This window comes from Vigna unguiculata, chromosome 10 (genome assembly GCF_037176805.1).
Source record: "Vigna unguiculata cultivar grain cowpea cultivar isolate G323 ecotype 2 chromosome 10, ASM3717680v1, whole genome shotgun sequence".
Taxonomy (NCBI): Eukaryota; Viridiplantae; Streptophyta; class Magnoliopsida; order Fabales; family Fabaceae; genus Vigna; species Vigna unguiculata.
In genome coordinates this window covers 22,525,792-22,540,620 of record NC_140801.1, presented here as the reverse complement: position 1 = coordinate 22,540,620, position 14,829 = coordinate 22,525,792, and positions in this window count along the sequence as shown.

Genomic DNA, 14,829 nt, shown 5'->3' with positions numbered 1-14,829 from the left:
TTAAATAAGTGTGACAAAAAGAAGAAAATTTTCAAATTTCATAACACCAATAATCCTCTTTGACTATTTGCAACAAGTTTCTCATGAAATTTTGAGCAATTTTTATGTAGAAAACATGAATTATTTAAATTGTAAATAGTAGAAAGTAGTAAAAAACCATTGAAAATTTGTTACCTAGAGATTGAATTTTATAAATTTCAGAAACTAATCCCATTTGAGTATCTGCCAACTTGTTTGTTATGAAATTTTGAGATCTTTTTGTACATAAAAGTTCAATTATTTAAATTGTAAACAGTTAAAAATAGTAAAAGGAATTAAAAAATTGTTACCAGGAAATGGAATTTTTCAAATTTAGGAACACAAATCCTATCCTAGTATTGGCCAACTCATTACCTGTGAAATTTTTTGCAATTTTTATATATAAAATATCAATTATTTAAATTGTAAAGAGTTAAAATTAGTAAAAAATTAAAAAAGTGTCACAAAAAGAAGAAAATTTTCAAATTTCATAACACCAATAATCCCTTTTACAATTTGCAACAAGTTTCTTATGAAATTTTGAGCAATTTTTATGAAAAAAACATGATTTATTTAAATTGTTAATAGTAGAAAGTAGTAAAAAACAATTGAAAAATTGTTACCGAGAGATTGAATTTTTTAAATTTAGAAACGAATTTCATTTGAGTATCCGCAAACCTGTTTGTTTTGAAATTTGAGATCTTTTTGTACATATAAGTTCAATTATTTGAATTGTAAATAGTTAAAAATAGTAAAAAGAATTACAAAATTGTTACCAGGAGATTAAATTTGTCAAATTTAAGAACACAAATCCTATCCTATTATTGGCCAACTCGTTACTTGTGAAACTTTTTGCAATTTTTATATATAAAATATCAATTATTTAAATTGTAAAGAGTTAAAATTAGTAAAAAACTAAAAAAGTGTGATGAAGGATTATCTTGTTCCTTTTTAAGATGATTGAATATGGTGTGAGTTGATTAAGTAATCTAAGTGAAATCCCAACTGGACATTAAGATAGCAAGCTATCTAGATGTGAAGGTTCCTTTCACAAAGCTCAAGAAAAGAAGATGATGGATTGATTCAAAACAAAAAGGAAATGGAAAACACATAAACCATAGAAAACCAAGACAAATTAAAGGAAGAAGAAAACATAAAATGGAAAGAAAAGAAATGGTAAAAAATGTGAGAAGCACGCCACTACAAGGCTAGGCTAGAAGCCATGGCAACCTTGAAGATGAGTGGATGTGTGCCGCCACTTGCTATGCAAGATAAGGCTTAAAAGTATTCACTCCCAAGGGAGGAAACTCTCACAAATGGTTGAGACACAAGAGTGTTTTTACTTCAAAATGTTCAACCCTTTTACATGTCTAGGAGCACCCCTTATATAGAAGAGTTTAGGGGCCTCTAAGAAAATAAAAGATACATAAGGATGTCTCTACAAAAACCTAACCCTAGCTTCTAGAAACTAGGTCAAATAAGGTTACAAAAAATGAGAGACAAAAGAGCTAACTATGGTGTGTGCAAGGCTAAGTTCGTTCTAGCCCAAAAGGAGACAAAGAATGTGTCTCATATGTCTCCAAAATGTGGCCAAAGTGTGTTAAAAACAAAGGAGACCAAAGGTACATAGGTACACTTGTTTTATGCCTTTTACTTTATGCTTTATGCCTTTGCTTTACTCTCTCCTCCACATCATTTATGCTCCCCAATCATCATGCGCCACCTAGCATTGCTTTCTTACTCCTAATTAACCTACAAAGCAAATAAACATAGATTAACATGTTGGCTTAAGTCAAGTCAACTATAGTGAACAAGTCAAACCTAGTCAAAGGTCAACAAGTCAACTAAAGTTGATTCAACTAAGTCAACTTAGGGAATCAAAAATAGCAAAGACAAATGAAAGGGGTGAAGGATTAGTGAACTTCCTTTCTAAACATGCTTAGTCTTCTTAAGCATTTGCCTCCATCCTTGGTTGGGGTCAATCCTTCATCATCCTCCCCTCCTTGGAGAGAATTTGACCACAAATTCTTTAAGCCTTTGTAGATGGAGCTTGACTTGATTTGGGGGAGGATTTGCGCCTCCCTTTTATGAGCTCTTGTTCCATCCTTTCTAAGGGTATTACCCCTAGCTTTGGTTAGGCCATCTTTATTTTCTAGACTATTCTTCCTCTCTTGCTTGTACTTTGGGCCTTCCTTTTTGGCTTGGGAAGAGAAGGAAGGGTGATGTACATCTTGCTTTGGAAGAATTTTTTTGTAGGCAAGTAACACCTTGGTGAAAGCTTGCCCCTTTTCTTTTTCTTCTTTATCTTTTCTTATTATATTTCTATCCTTATTAACTTCTTGAGGTGATAGAGGTAGTAAAGTGGTCTTTTTCCCATTTATGAAGAAAATGTATTGGTTGGTATGTCCATCATGTAAAGTTTGTTTATCAAATTGCCATGGCCTACCTAGTAAGATATGTGTGACTTCCATGGGAACAACATCACATAGCACCTCATCTTTGTAGCTTCCTATAGAGAAGTTAATTAGGACTTGTTTATTGACATCTATTTCTCCCTCTTTACTTATCCAAGCAAGCTTGTAGGACTTAGCATGGGGAATGGTCTCTAAGCAAAGCTTTTCCACCAACCTTGTGCTAGCTACATTGGTACTACTTCCTCCATCAATAATTAGAGAGCAAACCCATTTGTTAATTTTGCATCTAGATTGAAAATTTTTTTCTCTTTGAGTTGGCTCAAGCTCACTTTGATCTTGACCTATCATGCGCCTTAATAACATAGGGTCTTTCTCAAAAATTTTAGTTTTACTAGAGGAAGAAGATTCTTTTGAAAGAGAATGGGGAGATGAGTGTTCACTTTCAACATCATTACTCTTCTTTAAGATCATGGTCCTTTTAGTTGAATAATTTAAAGCAATGTGATTATAACCCAAACATTTAATGGAACTTGATCTTTGAGAAGTGGAATGGTGAATGTGATCACTTGGTGACTTACTTTTACTTGGTGGTTCTTGATGAGAGTTAGAAGGGAACTTATCATGTTTCTTTTTATCCTTTCCCTTCCATGAGTGACTAAAGTAGTGGTTGGGTGAGTAACTCTTCCTTGCCCTTCTTTTTCTTTTCAATTGAATTTCAATCCCAAGGGCAAGTGTGAAAACATTTTCAAGAGTGGAGTACTCATACAACTCTACTTGGTCTTGTATGTCTCTCCTAAGACCACTCACAAATCTTTTTATTTTCTCTTTGTTAGTTTCTTTTATTTCAACCCTACGCATTTGAGACTCTAATTCTTTAAAGTACTCACTCACACTCATAGAACCTTGGTGAAGCCTTTGGAGCTTCAAAAGAAGTTCCTTCCTATAGGAGGGAGGAACAAATATAGCGCGCATAAGAGATTTAATGTCCATCCAAGAAGCCGCGGGTGGCCCTTGGTCATAATTCTTACAAACTTTATGCCACCAAGTATTGGCATACTCCAAAAATCCTAAAACTACTAGATCAACTTGTGCTTGATCCTTTACATGATTTTCATTGAATATTTGATCAACTTTAGCTTCCCAATCAAGGAAGATTTTGGGATCACTTTGACCATAGAACTTAGGAATCTATAGAGTTTGCTTCTCTTGTGATGGGTTGCACCTAAAATGCCCTCTTTTCCTAGGCTCTCTTTCTTTCTCCCTAGCTTCAAGCCTTTGAATGTGCTCTTGGATTCTTAGGTCACTTTGCTCCTTGTCTTTTCTCAATTGTTCAAAGGCCTCCTTCTTAGACAACTCCAAATCCCGAAGCAATCTCATCAATGTATTGTTTTTGTTTAGTATAGGTGCATTTGATGAACTTGCCATGATTCTTACAACAAAAACACTCAAATCGGAGACAAAATAAATGGATTAGAGGTTAGACAACATGAAAGCTGAGACCAAATCCAACCCAAAATGTAACCCAAGTGTTTAGATCACTCTCCCAAAGTAACAAGGCAAGGCTAGCACTCAAAATCCACCAAAGGAGTGAAGCAAACACTTTTCAAAACTTGTTCAAAACCTTTCAAATGCAATACAAGTGATTCGGCCACAACATCCCAAGAGTTTCAAGAAAAGAAAACTACTAAGACAAAACAAAGAATACCTAGTGACAAGCATAAAAACAAGGAAAGCTAAACTCTAAAGAAGAAAAGTTTGAGACAAAACTTTTAACAAGACTAAAACAATGAAAAGCACTTTTAAAGACTCTATGGAAAGCATTTGAACAAGCCAATATTATACCTCAAATCATGCATACACCATGAAAGATCATAACCAAGTCAAAACATGGAACTAATTTGCCAATATCACTAAAAATCCAAGTATAAAATTTGGTAGCATAACACCTAGTAAAAATTGCCAAATGGATTCACCAAGCATTGTAAAAGCTCTCGGCCAAACTGTTTTTGGTCTTGAAAACACTTTCTTTTCAAAACTAGGTACTTAAAATGATGAGAAGGATGTTTTAGAGTGTCTTGAACACTTAGTTCCTTAAAATTAGGTCAAAATCAATTTCAAGGAGCATACAACAACACAAGGCATAGATCTCATGCAATAGTTCAAAAACTTAGAAACAAGAACAAGAAAATTCAAAGAAGCATATGACAAGAGACTCAAGCAAAAGTTAGACACATTTAAAGACTCAACATGACATACACAAAGACACAAACATGTAGCTATCATGCATTTAAACTCATGGATTTGAGGCTCAAAGACTAAGCATCAAAAGACAAGTTATCCAACCACATTTAGGAGCAAAAGAATCACAAAACCGAAGCCAAAAGTGCCACAACATAACCTGAAAACGTTGTTTTTCGTATTTTCGGCAGCTCTAACCTTTGTTCACTCATTTGATCATAACTCTCTCCACAGAACTCCAAATGCGTTAATTCGTTTTTTGTTGGAAACTAGACTCACAGAGCTTTCTTTTGATATAAAGAACGTTACTTTTGGAGCACTGAGCTAGCTGCAGTATTTTTTTAAAAAACGCACACGTTGCTGCCAGCACTGTTTTTATGTGGACCATTCAAATATAGCTACACAAGACAAGGTTAGAACATGAAACCATCATATTCAAGGACAACCAAAGCTCTAGATACCAAATGATGAAGGATTATCTTGTTTTCTTTTAGAGTTATGAATATGGTGAAGTTATTTAAGAAAGCTTTTTGAAAATTCCCACTGGACATTAAGATAGCAAGCTATCTAGATGTGAAGGTTCATTTCTCAAGCTCATAAAAGGAAGAAGAGAGTTGGATTCAAGCTTAAACTCACACGACATTACCAACACTTAAAGAACCAAAATGAAAGAAGAAACATTAAAAATGGAAAGCATAGAAGATGAAGCATGGAAGAAGCACGTCACTCATAGGGGGGGATCTAAGCCAACCAAGCCCTAGAGATGAGTGATGGTGCCGCCACTTGCAAGCAAGATAAGGCAAAGGTGAGTTCACTTCTAGGAAGGAGAGCTCACGAAAATTTAAAGGTTGAAACACAATAGTTTAGAAACAAAATGATCAACCCTTTTACAAGACAAAGAGCACCCTTTAAATAGGAGTTCATAGGGTCCTTTAGCAAATACAAAAACATGAAAAAAGATTAACTAGCAAACCCTAAACCTAATGTGAGAGTGAGTCTTGGCCAAGTGAAGGGAGATGATTGGTGGAGGCATTCCCATGAGGATTCTAGGCCAAAAGAGGAAGGAGACCAAGTGACCTTCTAAGGCATAAACCACAAAGGCAAAAGGAGACAAGGTACATGTCTACTTTTGCTTTTGCTTTTTGCTTTTTGCTTTCCTCTCTCTTCCACTTCATCCAAGTGCTCCAATCACCAAGTGCCACCTAGCCATGCTCTACTTTCTCTTAATTACCTACAAAACAAGACAAACAAGGATTAGCATGTTGGTTTAAGTTAATCTAATCTTGGTCAAAGGTCAACTTTGGACCAAAGTCAACAAATCAACCAAAATAAGTCAACTAGAAACCAACTTAGGAAATTCAAACTAAAGTAATGCAAAACAAAGATAAAGGTGATGGAATAGAAGACTGCCCTCTAGACATGCTTCTAGTGATCCTTCTTGAGGGAGCTTCTAAGGAGGTGATCACACCTTCATCAAAGTGTCACAAAAAGAAGAAAATTTTCAAATTTCATAACACCAATAATCCCTTTGACAATTTGCAACAAGTTTCTTCTGAAATTTTGAGCAATTTTACGAAAAAAAAACAGTATTTATTTAAATTGTAAATAGTAGAAAGTAGTAAAAAACAATTGAAAAATTGTTACCTAGAGATTGAATTTTTTAAATGTAGAAATAAATTGCATTTGAGTATCCGCGAACTTGTTTGTTATGAAATTTTGAGATATTTTTGTACATAAAATTTTAATTACTTGAATTGTAAATAGTTAAAAATAGTAAAAAGAATTAAAAAAGGGTTACCAAGAGATGGAATTTGTCAAATTAAAGAACACAAATCCTATCCTAGTATTGGTTAACTTGTTTCTTGTTAAACTTTTTGCAATTTTTTTATATAAAATATCAATTATTTAATTTGTATATAGTAAAAATTGGTCGAAAATGAAAGAAGTGTGACAAAAAGAAGAAAATTTTAAAATTTCATAACACCAATAATACTCTTTGACTATTTGCAACAAGTTTCTCATGAAATTTTGAGCAATTTTTATGTGGAAAACATAAATTATTTAAATTGTAAACAGTAGAAAGTAGTAACAAACCATTGAAAATTTGTTACCTAGAGATTGAATTTTATAAATTTCAGAAACTAATCCGATTTGAGTATCTGCCAACCTGTTTGTTATGAAATTTTGAGATCTTTTTGTACATAAAAGTTTAATTATTTGAATTGTAAATAGTTAAAAATAGTAAAAGGAATTAAAAAATATTTACCAGGAGATGGAATTTGTCAAATTTAAGAACACAAATCCTATCCTAGTATTGGCCAACTCGTTACTTGTGAAATTTTTTGCAATTTTTACATATAAAATATCAATTATTTAAATTGTAAAGAGTAAAAATTAGTAAAAAATTAAAAAAAGTGTCACAAAAAGAAGAAAATTTTCAAATTCTATAACACCAACAATCCCTTTGACAATTTGCAACAAGTTTCTTCTGAAATTTTGATCAATCTTTCTGAAAAAAACATGATTTATTTAAATTGTAAATAGTAGAAAGTACTAAAAAACAATTGAAAAATTGTTACCTAGAGATTGAATTTTTAAAATTTAGAAACAAATTGCATTTGAGTATCCGCAAACCTGTTTGTTATGAAATTTTGAGATATTTTTGTACATAAAATTTTAATTACTTGAATTGTAAATAGTTAAAAATAGTAAAAAGAATTAAAGAAGGGTTACCAGGAGAAGGAATTTGCGAAACTCAAGAACACAAATCCTATCCTAGTATTGGTTAACTTGTTTCTTCTTAAACTTTTTGCAATTTTTTTATATAAAATATCAATTATTTAATTTGTATATAGTGGAAATTAGTAAAAAATTAAAGATGTGTGACAAAAAGAAGAAAATTTTCAAATTTCATAACACCAATAATCCTCTTTGACTATTTGCAACAAGTTTCTCATGAAATTTTGAGCATTTTTTATGTAGAAAACATGAATTATTTAAATTGTGAATAGTAGAAAGTAGTAAAAAACAATTGAGAATTTGTTACCTAGAGATTGAATTTTATAAATTTTAGAAACTAATCCCATTTGAGTATCTGCCAACCTGTTTGTGATGAAATTTTGAGATCTTTTTGTACATATAAGTTCAATTATTTGAATTATAAATAGTTAAAAATAGTAAAAAGAATTAAAAAATTGTTACCAGGAGATGAAATTTGTCAAATTTAAGAACACAAATCCTATCCTAGTATTGGCCAACTGGTTAGTTGCGAAATTTTTTGCAATTTTTATAAATAAAATATCAATTATTTAAATTGTAAAGAGTAAAAATTAGTAAAAAATTAAAAAAGTGTCACAACAAGAAGAAAATTTTAAAATTTCATAACACCAATAATCCCTTTGACAATTTGCAACAAGTTTCTTCTGAAATTTTGAGCAATTATTATGAAAATAACATGATTTATTTAAATTGTAAATAGTAGAAAGTAGTAAAAAACAGTTGAAAAATTGTTACCTAGAGATTGAATTTCTTAAAGTGAGAATCAAATTGAATTTGAGTATCCGCGGACCTGTTTGTTATGAAATTTTGAGATATTTTTGTACATAAAATTTTAATTACTTGAATTGTAAATAGTTAAAAATAGTAAAAAGAATTAAAAAAGGGTTACCAGGAGATGGAATTTGTCAAATTTAAGAACACAAATCCTATCCTAGTATTGGCCAACTCGTTACTTGTGAAATTGTTACCAATTGTTACATATAAAATATCAATTATTTAAATTGTAAAGAGTAAAAATTAGTAAAAAATTACAAAAGTGTCACAAAAAGAAGAAAATTTTCAAATTTCATAACACCAATAATCCCTTTGACAATTTGCAACAACTTTCTTCTGAAATTTTGAGCAATTTTTATGAAAAAAACATGATTTATTTAAATTTTAAATAGTAGAAAGTAGTAAAAAATAATTGAAAAATTGTGACCTAGAGATTGAATTTTTTAAATTTAGAAACAAATTGCATTTGAGTATCCACGAACCTGTTTGTTATGAAATTTTGAGAACTTTTTGTACATAAAAGATCAATTATTTGAATTGTAAATAGTTAAAAATAGTAAAAAGAATTAAAAAAGGGTTACCAGGAGATGGAATTTGTCAAATTTAAGAACACAAATCCTATCCTAGTATTGGTTAACTCTTTTCTTATTAAACTTTTTGCAATTTTTTTATATAAAATATCAATTATTTAATTTGTATATAGTAAAAATTAGTAAAAACCTCTTAAAGAACTGTGACAAAAACAAGAAAATTTTCAAATTTCATAACACCAACAATCCTCTTTGACTATTTGCAACAAGTTTCTCATGAAATTTTGAGCAATTTTTATGTAGAAAACATGAATTATTTAAATTGTCAATACTAGAAAGTATTAAAAAACAATTGAAAATTTGTTACCTAGAGATTGAATTTTATAAATTTCAGAAACTAATCCCATTTGAGTATCTGCCAACCTGTTTGTTATGGAATTTTGAGATCTTTTTGTACATAAAAGTTCAATTATTTGAATTGTAAATAGTTAAAAATAGTAAAAGTAATTAAAAAATTGATACTAGGAGATGGGATTTGTCAAATTTAAGAACAAAAATGTTATTCTTGTATTGGCCAACTCGTTACTTGTGAATTTTTTTGCAATTTTAATATATAAAATATCAATTATTTAAATTGTAAAGAGTAAAAATTAGTAAAAAATTACAAAAGTGTCACAAAAAGAAGAAAATTTTCAAATTTCATAACACCAATAATCCCTTTGACAATTTGCAACAAGTTTCTTCTGAAATTTTGAGCAATTTTTATGAAAAAACATGATTTATTTAAATTGTAAATAGTAGAAAGTAGTAAAAAATAATTGAAAAATTCTTACCTAGAGATTGAATTTCTTAAATTTAGAAACAAATTGCATTTTAGTATCCACGAACCTGTTTGTTGTGAAATTTTGAGAACTTTTTGTACATAAAAGATCAATTATTTGAATTGTAAATAGTTAAAAATAGTAAAAAGAATTAAAAAAGGGTTACCAGGAGATGGAATTTGTCAAATTTAAGAACACAAATCCTATCCTAGTATTGGTTAACTTGTTTCTTATTAAACTTTTTGCAATTTTTTTATATAAAATATCAATTATTTAATTTGTATATAGTAAAAATTAGTAAAAACCTCTTAAAGAACTGTGACAAAAAGAAGAAAATTTTCAAATTGCACTAGTGTTATACCCGTGCGTACGCACGGGTGATGTGTTTTTTTTTTCTTTTAATTTTGTATTTGTAAAGTAAAAAATATTAATTATTTTTTGTAATTAATCATTTTTTTCATATATATCATTGTACAATATTATTGTTTATACAAATAATAATAATAATAAATATTGTAGTTAAATATTATTAGAATTAGTATAGATGAATATTACTTTAGCTTTTGTAGTTATATTTTTGAATGGAGTAATTCAAATTTGGTTACATAAAAATTTAGATATTTTTTTAATATAAATAAATTTATATTATATTTTTTAGTGGATTGTTTTAAAATTGTTTAGAAATAATCATAAATATTTGATTAGTTGAATAAGAAAATATTATGTTTTTCGATTACTTACTAATAAATAAATTGGTTACAGTTATGATTATTTTGATTATGTTATTTATATATTAAAATGTTATATGATTATTGGTTATAATCTTTGGACGGATATATTAATTAAAAGTTTAAATATAGTTGCAAATGTGAGGAATTGTTTTTTTTTTTAATATTTTGAGTGTAAAATTACAAATATTGGAAGTAATAGATGGAAAAGGATGTTTAAAGAGGGAAAAAACTCTTTGGTAGATTTATTTGTGTTCTAAGAGAAAGTTTCACCCTAGGAAAACAAAAAGAACTTCATGACTATATCAAGAAAATTGTGCACCAAAGAATACCAAAATTTGTAACCTTGTTTTAATCCTAAAAAAATAAGTTTTAATTATTCACAGGTATCTTTTGCAACAAAATAATTAAAAATAATAATGTTATTTTATACTAACATTTTAAATAAAAATAATACAAGTGTAATAAATATTTCTAATTTTCAATAAATATAAATTCAACTTCTAATTAATAATAAAATATTAACATTAATAAATCAATAAATAAAGAAATAGAATATAAAAATTGATTACATTTATAATAACAAATAGTAGTAAAAATAACACTAGTAATCAAATAAAAGTATTAAAATAAAAGATAATTATTGAATAAAATTATAATATCAATGATAAATATATTACAAATTAGGGAAGACAATGTGAATTGAATTCTTGATTTTTTGATTTTTTATATGTGCATGTCATTTTTAAAATCAAATATAGACATATTATATATTATATTATGTATTATGAATCCTTTACAAAAAGAACAACACCAATAATAATAATAATAATAATAATAATAATAATAATAATAATAATAATAATAATAATAATAATAATAGAATCACAATAACATTAAAATAATATTAAATATTTGTTAATCCTAATAATATTAATAATATTACAAATAATAATAATAATAATAGTAATAATAATAATAATAATAATAATTCGAAAAGATTAAATTATTAATCACTCGTATTTTTTTGTTACGAATTAACTAAAAATAAAAAATATTATTTTACATTCATTCTGATTTGAATACCAATACTTATAATAATAACACTAATATATTGTGTGTTATACCATACTAATAATAATAATAATAATAATAATAATAATAATAATAATAATAATAATAATAATAATAATAATAATAATAATAATAATAATAATAATAGAACAGTATATGTATATTGTGGTTGACATCAATGTAATAGTGTAAACATATTGTAGTTTATGAATCCGTACAAAATAATAATAATATTATTATGAAATAATTAAATAATTAATCACATGTATTTTTTGTAATAAATTAAATAAAAAATAATAATAATATTTTACACTAATAATAATTTCAATACCAATCCTAATAATAATATTAATATTGATATATCGTGTGTTATACCAATACTGATAATAAAATAATAATAATAATAATAATATAAGGATATTGTGCGTTATAGATCTCATAAAACATAAATACAAAACCACTGAAATTGAGCTTAAAATTTATCGATAGAAACACATAGAGTATATATCCATCGCTAAACTAAAATGTAAACATAATAATAACAACAATAATAATATAATAATGATAATAGTGTAGAAATAATAATAATAATAATAATAATAATAATAATAATAATAATAATAATACAAAGTAATATCAATATTAATAATAATAGTGATAGTAGTAGTAGAATAATATCAATACTAATAACAATAATAAATATTCATTAATACTAATAATAGTAATATATTATTAGTTACGTGAAGAAAAAAATATTATTGTATGATTAAAATTTATAATTAAATTTTTGAGTTATACATTACATATGTTGTATTAAAATGAGATGCATATTCACTTTTGTTGTTAAAGTAAAATGTATATATTTTATATTATGGATCCCTAACAAAGTAAAGTCGAGGTTGATCTTAAAGTAACACTCGTAAATAAAAATAACTTTAAACAATATTTAAAAATTATTAGCCATATAAAATTATAAAAAATAAGTTAAATTTAAAATATTTTAAACAAAAGTGAGAGATCCATTCATAATTAGAAAACTAAAAGCAATTAATAAAATTAATTGGTCAAATATTAAAAAAATTAGAAAAAATCATATAATTATTGATTGTAAAAATAAGATGTAAACATAGAATGTATTATGGATGCCGTACAAAACAATAATAATGATAATAATGAAATAATAGTAACATTATTCCTAATAATACTAATTTTTTATTAAATCAAATCATATTAATATTAATAGTAGTAATGTAATGAAGTAAAACAATATTCTTGTATAATTAAAACTTGAACCATATAAATGAAATGTCTACACACAGTCATTGTTAATGTAAGATGTACGTAGGTTGTGGATTACAAATCTGTATAAAATAAATACAAACAGAAAACAAAGTTGAAGTTGAGCTTAAAATTTATCAATAGAAACACGCATAGATACAAACAACTTAAAACAATATTTAAAAAAATAGCCATATAAAATTACAAAAACAGTTAAACTTGAAATATGATAAACAAAAGTAACATATATTAAAAAAGTTAGAGTAATGTGAAATGCATATGTACATGTGATTTATAGAATGAATGCATTAGGAATATGTACAAAACTATAATAATAAAATAATAATAATAATAATAAATATTTTATTTATTGATTCAAATAATAATAACAAAAATACTAATAATTACGATAGTATTAGTAATTACCAATTAAAACTCCATTTATAATTAAATAAATTTAAAACAATTAATGAAATCAATTAATTGATAATAAATCTTTTGAAACTAATCATATAATTATTAGTTACAAATGTATAAGTTTAACAGATTTCAAAATATATGGAATAAAAAAAAATCCATTCATAATTAAAACATTAAAAACAATAAATGAAATTAATTGGTCAATTAATGAAAAATTTTTAGAAACAAATCATATAATTCTTGATAGCATAAATCCATTCGAATTTGTACATACTATTTAAGTCATTACTAAATTGAATTTTTCATTTATTTAGGTGTGAATCATTACCTCTAAAGAAAGTTTCTTTATAAACCTCTTTATTAAAATATTATCTAAAGTAATATTATTTTATATATTTATCTATATTATTTTAAGAATAACTATGTTATTTTGTTGTGAGACATAGATCGTTAAATTATGGTAACATGAATCTTATTTAATAATATAAATGTAAACTTTAGATTTAATAGTTAAACATACAAATTTTAACCGATTATTATAATATAAACTTATGGTAGGTATGTTTTAGATTTGTTATATATATATATATATATATATATATATATATATATATATATATATATATATATTAGTATAAGATATTTAGTTATTGTGCAAGAGAATTAAGTAGGTTGATTGTTCACTTTTTATAATTATTTGTTAAGTTGTTGAAAAATTAATCAGACGTTTGTAACATAATTGGTGTTAGAAAAATTAACAAATATAGAAAATTTAAAATGATAAATAATTATGTAAAGAGGAATTTAAAAAAATATAAAATAATTAATGAAATTAAAATAAAATATAATTATTGAATAAAAGTATAATATAAACAATAGTAGTGATTTATGATGCACCGATACTTCAACTTTGATCATGTATTCGTGTCGGACATGTATCGTATCTGATACTTTAGAATACTTTAACAATAATTATCAATGAAGTATTTAATTTATAAAATCGTATTACCCTACAATAAAACTTTTGAATAATGACCAATTTTAGTAACAAAAAATAATTAGTCATTATATAGTGACCAATTTGATAGCAAAAAATAATTCCAAAAAATTATAATTGGTTTCTAATTGATAATTAAAATAGTTTCAATTATGAATTGGTTTTTTAAATTTGTCACTAAAATAAGCTATCAGGTTTTGGCTACCAAAATAATTGGTCTCTAATTAGGAAATTTGGATTTACACATTAACAATCGTATATTTATTATGTTTGTATGAATTATTGTGAAATTTTCAATATTCATATATTACGTATCTATCACGTATTGTATCCTATTATGTTATAAATAAACGTACCGACGTATCGAATACGTGTCGTATCCGATACAGGTATCTTATCTGTGCATCATAGGTACTGATAAATATATTACAAATTAAGGAAAGGATGTGAATTAATTATTGATTTTTTTTAAAATCAAATATAATCACTACGATTAAAACAATGTGTCTCCACTCTAATTAAAAAAAAAATTAATATTAAAATTGACTTTTGTAACGGAAAGTAATAAAATGTAATAAATATTTTTAATAAATATTAATTCAAAACTTGTTGAATAATAAATGAAATAATAATTTAATAATATATATTTATTGATTCAAATAATAATAACAAAATTAATAATAATTATAATAATATTATCGATTATCAATCCAAAACTTCATCCATAATTAAAAGAATTTAAAATAATTAATAAAATCA